The sequence below is a fragment of the Anolis carolinensis genome, chromosome 4 (assembly GCF_035594765.1).
Source record: "Anolis carolinensis isolate JA03-04 chromosome 4, rAnoCar3.1.pri, whole genome shotgun sequence".
Lineage (NCBI taxonomy): Eukaryota > Metazoa > Chordata > Lepidosauria > Squamata > Dactyloidae > Anolis > Anolis carolinensis.
In genome coordinates, this window is record NC_085844.1 from 208615920 (window position 1) to 208623437 (window position 7518).

Below are 7518 nucleotides of genomic sequence, written 5' to 3' on the forward strand. Positions count from 1 at the left end.
CCAATCCCCGATCAGACATAGTTTTCTCAGTGGCTGCTCCTCGTAGAGCAATTTCTTTCCATAGGAGGTCTATTTGGCCTCCTCTCTTTTCTCTATCCACTGACAAAGAGGGTTTTCTTAAAAGCAGGCCCTTGGCTCCTTATTCATGTAGGAAAGGGGTCATTTAATGGATTATATGCTTTTACCTTTTTATTATGTTTTAAATTCTTTTTACTTTTACATTTTTAACAAAATAGTTCTAATTAGCTTTCCCCTGCTTTACTATGTTTTCATTTGATTTATTGTAAGCCATCTTGGGCTTCATGCTGGGATAAGGGTAAGATACAAATTAAGCATATACACAACCTTATTATCTCTTAGAAAAGTTATATCCCAGCATCCTGTGAAACACTGTGGAAGATCTTGGGATGCTACAAGGAGCTTTTGATGAGTATCTTAGCTTGGGGCTGAAGAATGTCTTTTATTCGTATTGTATATGTATGTACAGAGATAGCCTTTGAACTAAGGATGAAGCACCTGCTGTGAAAATAAAACTCCAGCCAAGGTGCTGCTTCTTTAGTACCCAGGAGTCTTTCTTCATGTTGGAGAGAGAATCCATTTGATTTCATGGGATTTCAAGAACGATCTGATGTATACAAACACACCTTTTTTGGGCAGTTGCATTTGTGAAACATTTTAAAAGTGTAATCTAGCAATAAGCAATTGCCAAGTAGATTTAGGCCCCTTCTACACAGTCCTTACATTCCAGGATCTGATCCCAGATTATATGGCAGTGAAGACTCATATAATCAAGTTCAAAGCAGATAATCTGGGATCAGATCCTGGAATATAAGGACAGTGTAGAAGGGACCTTAGTGTTGTGTTCAATGATAATAAAATGGCAAGCAGAATTAAGGATCATTTTATGTTTTTCATTTTAAGCCATGCAGTTTTATTCAAAATGTACATGGTAAGAAAACACCTCATTGGCAAGGGCACTGTGAATAAAAAGAATAGGAACACACAAGCAAGGGTGTCATGAAACTAGTCTGGATTTACACTGCTCTATATCCCAGGATCTGATCCCAGGTTATCTGCTTTGAATTGGATTATATGAGTCTACATTGCCAGATAATATGGGGTAAACAAATAATAATAATAATAATAATAATAATAATAATAATTATTATTATTATTATTATTATTTAAGGCCAAGATCGAAAAATGACCCAAAATGCAGACTGTGCAAGGAAACCGACGAAACCATTGATCTGTGATGCCTCATGGGCCTTGTAGTCCTGTTCCTAGTACTATTGTGGCAGATGAAGATGAAAACATGGGGTTTTTGCCGGTTCAACAAGAGCTGGAGTCTCTTCACCTGCCGGATGTTGACGTTTGCCCTCAAGAATTCAGTAAACCAGGCCTTGGGCAGTACTCCCCTCCGTTTCCCAGGAAGGAATCTTATTCTAAAGACAGAGGAGTCAGAGAAGCTAATCGGAGAAGTCTAAGAATCGCTGCCAAACAAACAGGCTGATTAGGCCTGCTTCCCTTGGGAAAATCTAAGGAGTCATGCATCTGGACAGAGTTGGGTTTCGCTTCTTGTTCTCTAGGGAAAGAGTTCTGTTGGCGGGAAAACGAGACCCAATATAGGGGTTTGGCGCGAGAGATTCCTTGCGGAGTCAATTGATCAGCTTCAGGAGAGAGATCGTGTGTGGACTTCGTAACCCCAGTTCCTTGCTTCCTGGATCGAGTTTCAAGCCTTGCCTTGCCTTGCTGTTAACCACGGATCCTGCTCCATGCTTCACGTTTTGCCTTGTCTCCAGTCACGGACCTAGCCAAGAATCAAGTTTATTTCCAGCCTTGTTGTCAAGCTTCATTGGACTTTAAGACTCTGACATTTCCCACACTATTGCTTGGCAAGAGTGTGTGTTTCGGTCAAGTGGATTAAAACTTTGAACTCTAATATCATTTATTGGACAATACATTTTTGGACTATATTTGACCTCTTTTGAAAGGTCTGTTTCTGAACTATATTCTTCACTTGTTTTTATTGATTTTATATATTTCTTTAATAAAGATATTAGATAGAGACTGGCCTCTGTGTAAGGTTATTGGTGCCCAGCAGCCAGGGTTCTGACATGATCATATCCTCAGCTGCTGTAAGAAAAATGCACAGACAGACTACAAACAGAGGCACAACTATGTGGCCCAAATGATTCATTGGAACTTATGCCTCAAGTACCACCTGCCAGCAGCAAAGAACTGGTGGGATCACAAACCTGCAAAAGTATTGGAAAATGAGCATGCAAAGATACTGTGGGACTTCTGAATCCAGACTGACAAAGTTCTGGAACACAACACACCAGACATCACAGTTGTGGGGGAAAAAAAGGTTTGGATCATTGATGTTGCCATCCCAGGTGACAGCCGCATTGACGAAAAACAACAGGAAAAACTCAGCCGCTATCAGGACCTCAAGACTGAACTGCAAAGACTCTGGCAAACCAGTGCAAGTGGTCCCGGTGGTGATCGGCTCATTGTGTGCCGTGCCGAAAGATCTCAGCCGGCATTTGGAAACAATAGACATTGACAAAATCACGATCTGCCAACTGCAAAAGGCCACCATACTGGGATCTGCACACATCATCCAAAAATACATCACACAGTCCTAGACACTTGGGAAGTGTTCGACTTGTGATTTTGTGATACGAAATCCAGCATATCTATCTTGTTTGCTGTGTCATAATAAAAGAAGAAGAAGAAGAAGAAGAAGAAGAAGAAGAAGAAGAAGATGATGATGATGATGATGATGATGATGATGATGATGATGATACTGTGGGACTTCCAAATCCAGACCAACAAAGTTCTGGAACACAACACACCAGACCTCATAGTCGTGGAAAAGAAAAAGGTTTAGATTATTGATGTCACCATACCAGGTGACAGTCGCATTGATGAAAAACAACAGGAAAAACTCAGCCGCTATCAGGACCTCAAGATCGAACTGCAAAGACTCTGGCAGAAACCAGTACAGGTGGTCCCGGTGGTAATTGGCACACTGGGTGCCGTGCCAAAAGATCTCAGCCGGCATTTGGAAACAATAAACATTGACAAAATTGCGATCTGTCAACTGCAAAAGGCCACCTTACTGGGATCTACACGCATCATCCGAAAATACATCACACCGTCCTAAACACTTGGGAAGTGTTCGACTTGTGATTTTGTGATACGAAATCCAGCATATCTATCTTGTTTGCTGTGTCATACTATGTTGTTGTGTCAATAATAATGATAATAATAATAATAACTTTATTTATATACCGCCCTATCTCCTAAAGGGACTCAGAGCGGTTTCCAGCATAACAGGAAACATACAGTCAGTTTAAAACATACAGCAATTAAAAACATTATACATATAAACAGCATAAAACAGATAATCATAAGACATGAGAATTAAAACCTAATGACACAGCTTCACCGATGAATCCGGATACAGTGGCCAGGATTTAAGGTTGGAGTTGCCAACTATAAAGTGCTAGACATACCAGTTGTTACAATGTGGGAAGGGATGGATAAAATGCTAAGCGAGAGCATAGCTAGGGGTTCTAAGGAGTTTTGTTCAAAACTATGTTTAAACAACAAGGTTTCCAGCTCCTTACGGAACGAGAATAGAGTGGGGGCTTGCCTACTCTCTCTAGGAAGGGTATTCCAGAGCCGGGGGGCACCATCGAGAAGGCTCTCTCCCTCGTCCCTACCAACTATGCATGAGACGGTGGCAGGAGCAAGAGGAGGGTCTCTCCAGAGGATCTTAGGGCATGCGCAGGTTCATAGGGGGAGATGTGATCACAGAGATAGGTTGGGCCCGGGCCATATAGGGTTTTGTAGGTCATTACCTGCACCTTGAATTGGGACCAGAAGCTTATCGGCAGCCAGTGGAGCTGCTTTAGCAGCAGTGTTGTATGCTCCCTACAATTGGCACCAGTTAGGAGCCTGGTTGCCAATCTCTGAACCAGCTGGAGTTTCTGGACTGTCTTCAAGGGCAGCCCCACGTAGAGAGCATTACAGTAATCCAATCTGGTGGTAACCAGGGTGTGGACCATCATGGTCAAGTCATACTTCTCAAGATATGTTCACAGCTGGTGCACAAGTTTTAATTGTGCAAAAGCCCTCCTGGCCGCCACCACTACCTAAGCATCAAGCATCAGCTATGAATCCAGGAGGATCCCCAAGCTGCAGACCTGCGCCCTCAGGGGGAGTGTTATCCCATTGAGCACAGGTTGCCACCCAATATCCCAATTTGTCCCACGACTGACCAGGAGGACCTCGACTTGTCTGGATTAAGCTTCAACTTGTTATCCCTCATCCAGCCCATCACAGCTGTCAGGCACTTGTTTATGGTCTGAGAGGCTGAGAGTTTGGTGGAAAGGAGTTGTAAAGTTGAGTGTCATCCGCATAGAGATGACACCGAACTCCAAAACTACGAATGACTTCACCCAGCGGTTTTATGTAGATGTTAAAAAGCATGGGGGATATAGTAGAGCCTTGCGGGACCCCACAGGTCAATGGCCAGGACTTCGAGCAGGCATCCCCCAGCTTCACCAACTGGGTACAATCCTCCAGGAAGGAATGGAGCTACTGCAGAGCAATGCCTCCAAGACCCATTCCTGAGAGCCATCCCAAAAGGATACCATGGTTGATGGTATCAAAAGCCACTGAGATATCCAGGAGAACCAACAGGGACACATTCTCCCTGTATAGCTCTCTGTGGAGGTTAGCCACCAAGGAGACCAAAGCCATCTCCATAACATGGCCAGGCCTAAAGACAGACTGCCAGACAAATAATCTGGAATTAAATCCTTGGATACAGGGCAGTGAAGATCCAGCCCTAGACTGAGCTCTCTATTTCAGGAAAGATTAGGGTTATCATCTTGAGACTATAATAGGTCCTGAGACTGCAAAACCTGAGACCATAGGAGAATCCCTTCTGGTGTCAAAGGAGATAGGCATGGTAACACTGTAAGGGACAATCCCTGGTGATGTCATTAAGCATGATAAATAAAGCATCACCCACAGTTTTCCAGAGGACACCATCTAAAGAAGAAAAACACTGAATTAACAGTGCAAAAAATATGCACATATGCAAACCCTTTTGCCATGAAATTCCTTCCCTTGCTCTGAAGTCTGTGTAACATAGTCCAGGTCCTGAGATATGGCAATCCAGGGAACATGAAAATTGTGAAGGAATGAATAATCAGTTGGTCAAAGGGAGCTGTCTTTCTATTGCTACAGAAGTTTCAGCTGAAGAGGATGTCTTTCTTTATCGCCTCTCCAGCCTGAGATGATTTCATTGCCACTTTCTTCTTCTGAGGACCTTAGTCCAGAAGCACTAATGGAATGTCCATCTACACCACTCCAGGGGAACGAACAGTTGTTGAAAACATCAAATAACATGTACTGGCTTGTTTAATTCTAGTTCTGCAAACTGTTTTCATGAAATCCAATTTATATGTTACATGGTTGTCAGAAAGGATGGATTTCAGCTGGAAAGTACAAGTGTTGTTTATATTCAGGAACTTCCCTATCCACCTGCCATGTTCAACAGATGTCTATACATATTTTCATAACTGCCTCAAACTTTGTGCTTTGAACATTTGTCTGTGTTCCTTTTGGCAACCTAAATTTATCTTTTTGTCATAGGACTGCTCAAAAGAGCATGAGGAGTTGTGTCTACAAATTGGTTGCTTTTAACAGCACTTCACTGTCAAGAAATACTAGCCATAACATTTTGGGTGCCATTCAAAAAGTCTGTATTTGACACAGTACAAAGTCTTAGACAGAATGACCATTTTAAAATGCTATTCGAGATACTTGAATATTAACGGCTTGCAGTCTCACTGTGAATTACTCTTTCTTTCAGTCTAAAAATAATGTGTTCAGTTTATAACAGAAGAAAAAAAGGAACACTGCATTAAAAATCTACCTTGATGCCTATAGAAAGTGATCAAAGTTTAAATATCTATGCTGTTATTTCAAGTTTTGCCAAAAGGTTTGGTACAGTCTCACTCCAAACTAGTGGTTGATGGACATGAAACAGAAGCCCATACAACTTTTATGACCCACCTGCAGGCATGAAATAACAAGCATTACCTTGAGCAGAATGTAGAATTTTGTGTGTGGGAATCAGAATGGATGGATGGCTAAATCTGTAGGACTTTATTGCACGGGGGGAAACAAACCAACATTGGGCTGCTGTGAGTTTTTTGGGCTGTATGGTCATGTTCCAGTAGCATTATCTCAACATTGAAGCAAGACCATCACCTATTATGATGGTTCCTATCACATTAATCCATGTGTATGCTGTTGCCAGTCTCTTTTTACCCACAATGAACATGTCCTATGCTATTGATGACAATATCCAATATCTGTCAACCCTGCAACATCCCAATCACCTACCTTGAGTGATGGGACTGTTCTGCTTCTGTACCAGCATGCTGCCACTGATGTGATGTCAGGGGGCTAAATTCTCTTCTCCCCCAATCTCACTCATACATATGCTATTCCAGAACTGTATTTTGCTCATTTTTTTTACATTATAGTTGGTTTAGATTTTTTCATATTATTTGCCAGTGCTATAATTGCATAACAGCTAAATTATTGGGGGGGAGGGGGAGGTGTGAAAAGATGGGATTATGAGACTGTATGGAATGTCAGTATTACCATATTGGCTATCTACTGGATATAAGGGAAACAGGAGTTACGAAATCTCATTTAGACATACATCAGTGGCATAAATTGTAGTGGTGGTATGCCCCCCTACAAATCTGGGATAATAATGATAGAGATAGATAAATAAATAGATAGAAGCATCTGCCAACTTGCAGCCTCTTGCTAATTCAGAATCTTAGGACATTGGCTAACTCATTTCAAATTTCATAAAAATACATTTTGGCTCTGTATTTTTATACCTAATAAGACTTTGATTAAACATTTGCCTTGTCTTTCCTCAGATATTAAAGCACACACAAAATGAGAAAGGCAACTTTTCCTTTACTTTCAATCTGGTAAATTCCAGAGAAGATACATTATTCTGTAGTCTTATGAAATGAAACACACTAGAAATAATTACGATGACAATTCTTGGTCCAATAAGACTGACAAAGAAATGTGACAAGCCACAATTTTACTCACTTTCTCCTTCTCCGTTTCCATATATCTAAAATATTACAAAAGTGGTCACCGACACACATGCCAAACACATGAAAACAAAAAACCAAGTTGCCATTTGAATCAGATTCAGATACAAGCTGCCATAAATTTGAGACCCCACAAGCTGTTCAAGATGCGTAATGTATTTATATTCACAGCTTCCAGTCTTCTGATTGCCCATTTTCCATATTTTTATTTTTATGACTGACTAGCAGAGGAGATTTAGGATAAGATTCTAAACCCAACATTTTGGTTCTGGAACTGCTGCAGAGAATGAAGCCCTATAATACTACCCACTCCCCACAGTTATTGGATGCAAGTCCTCCATAATCT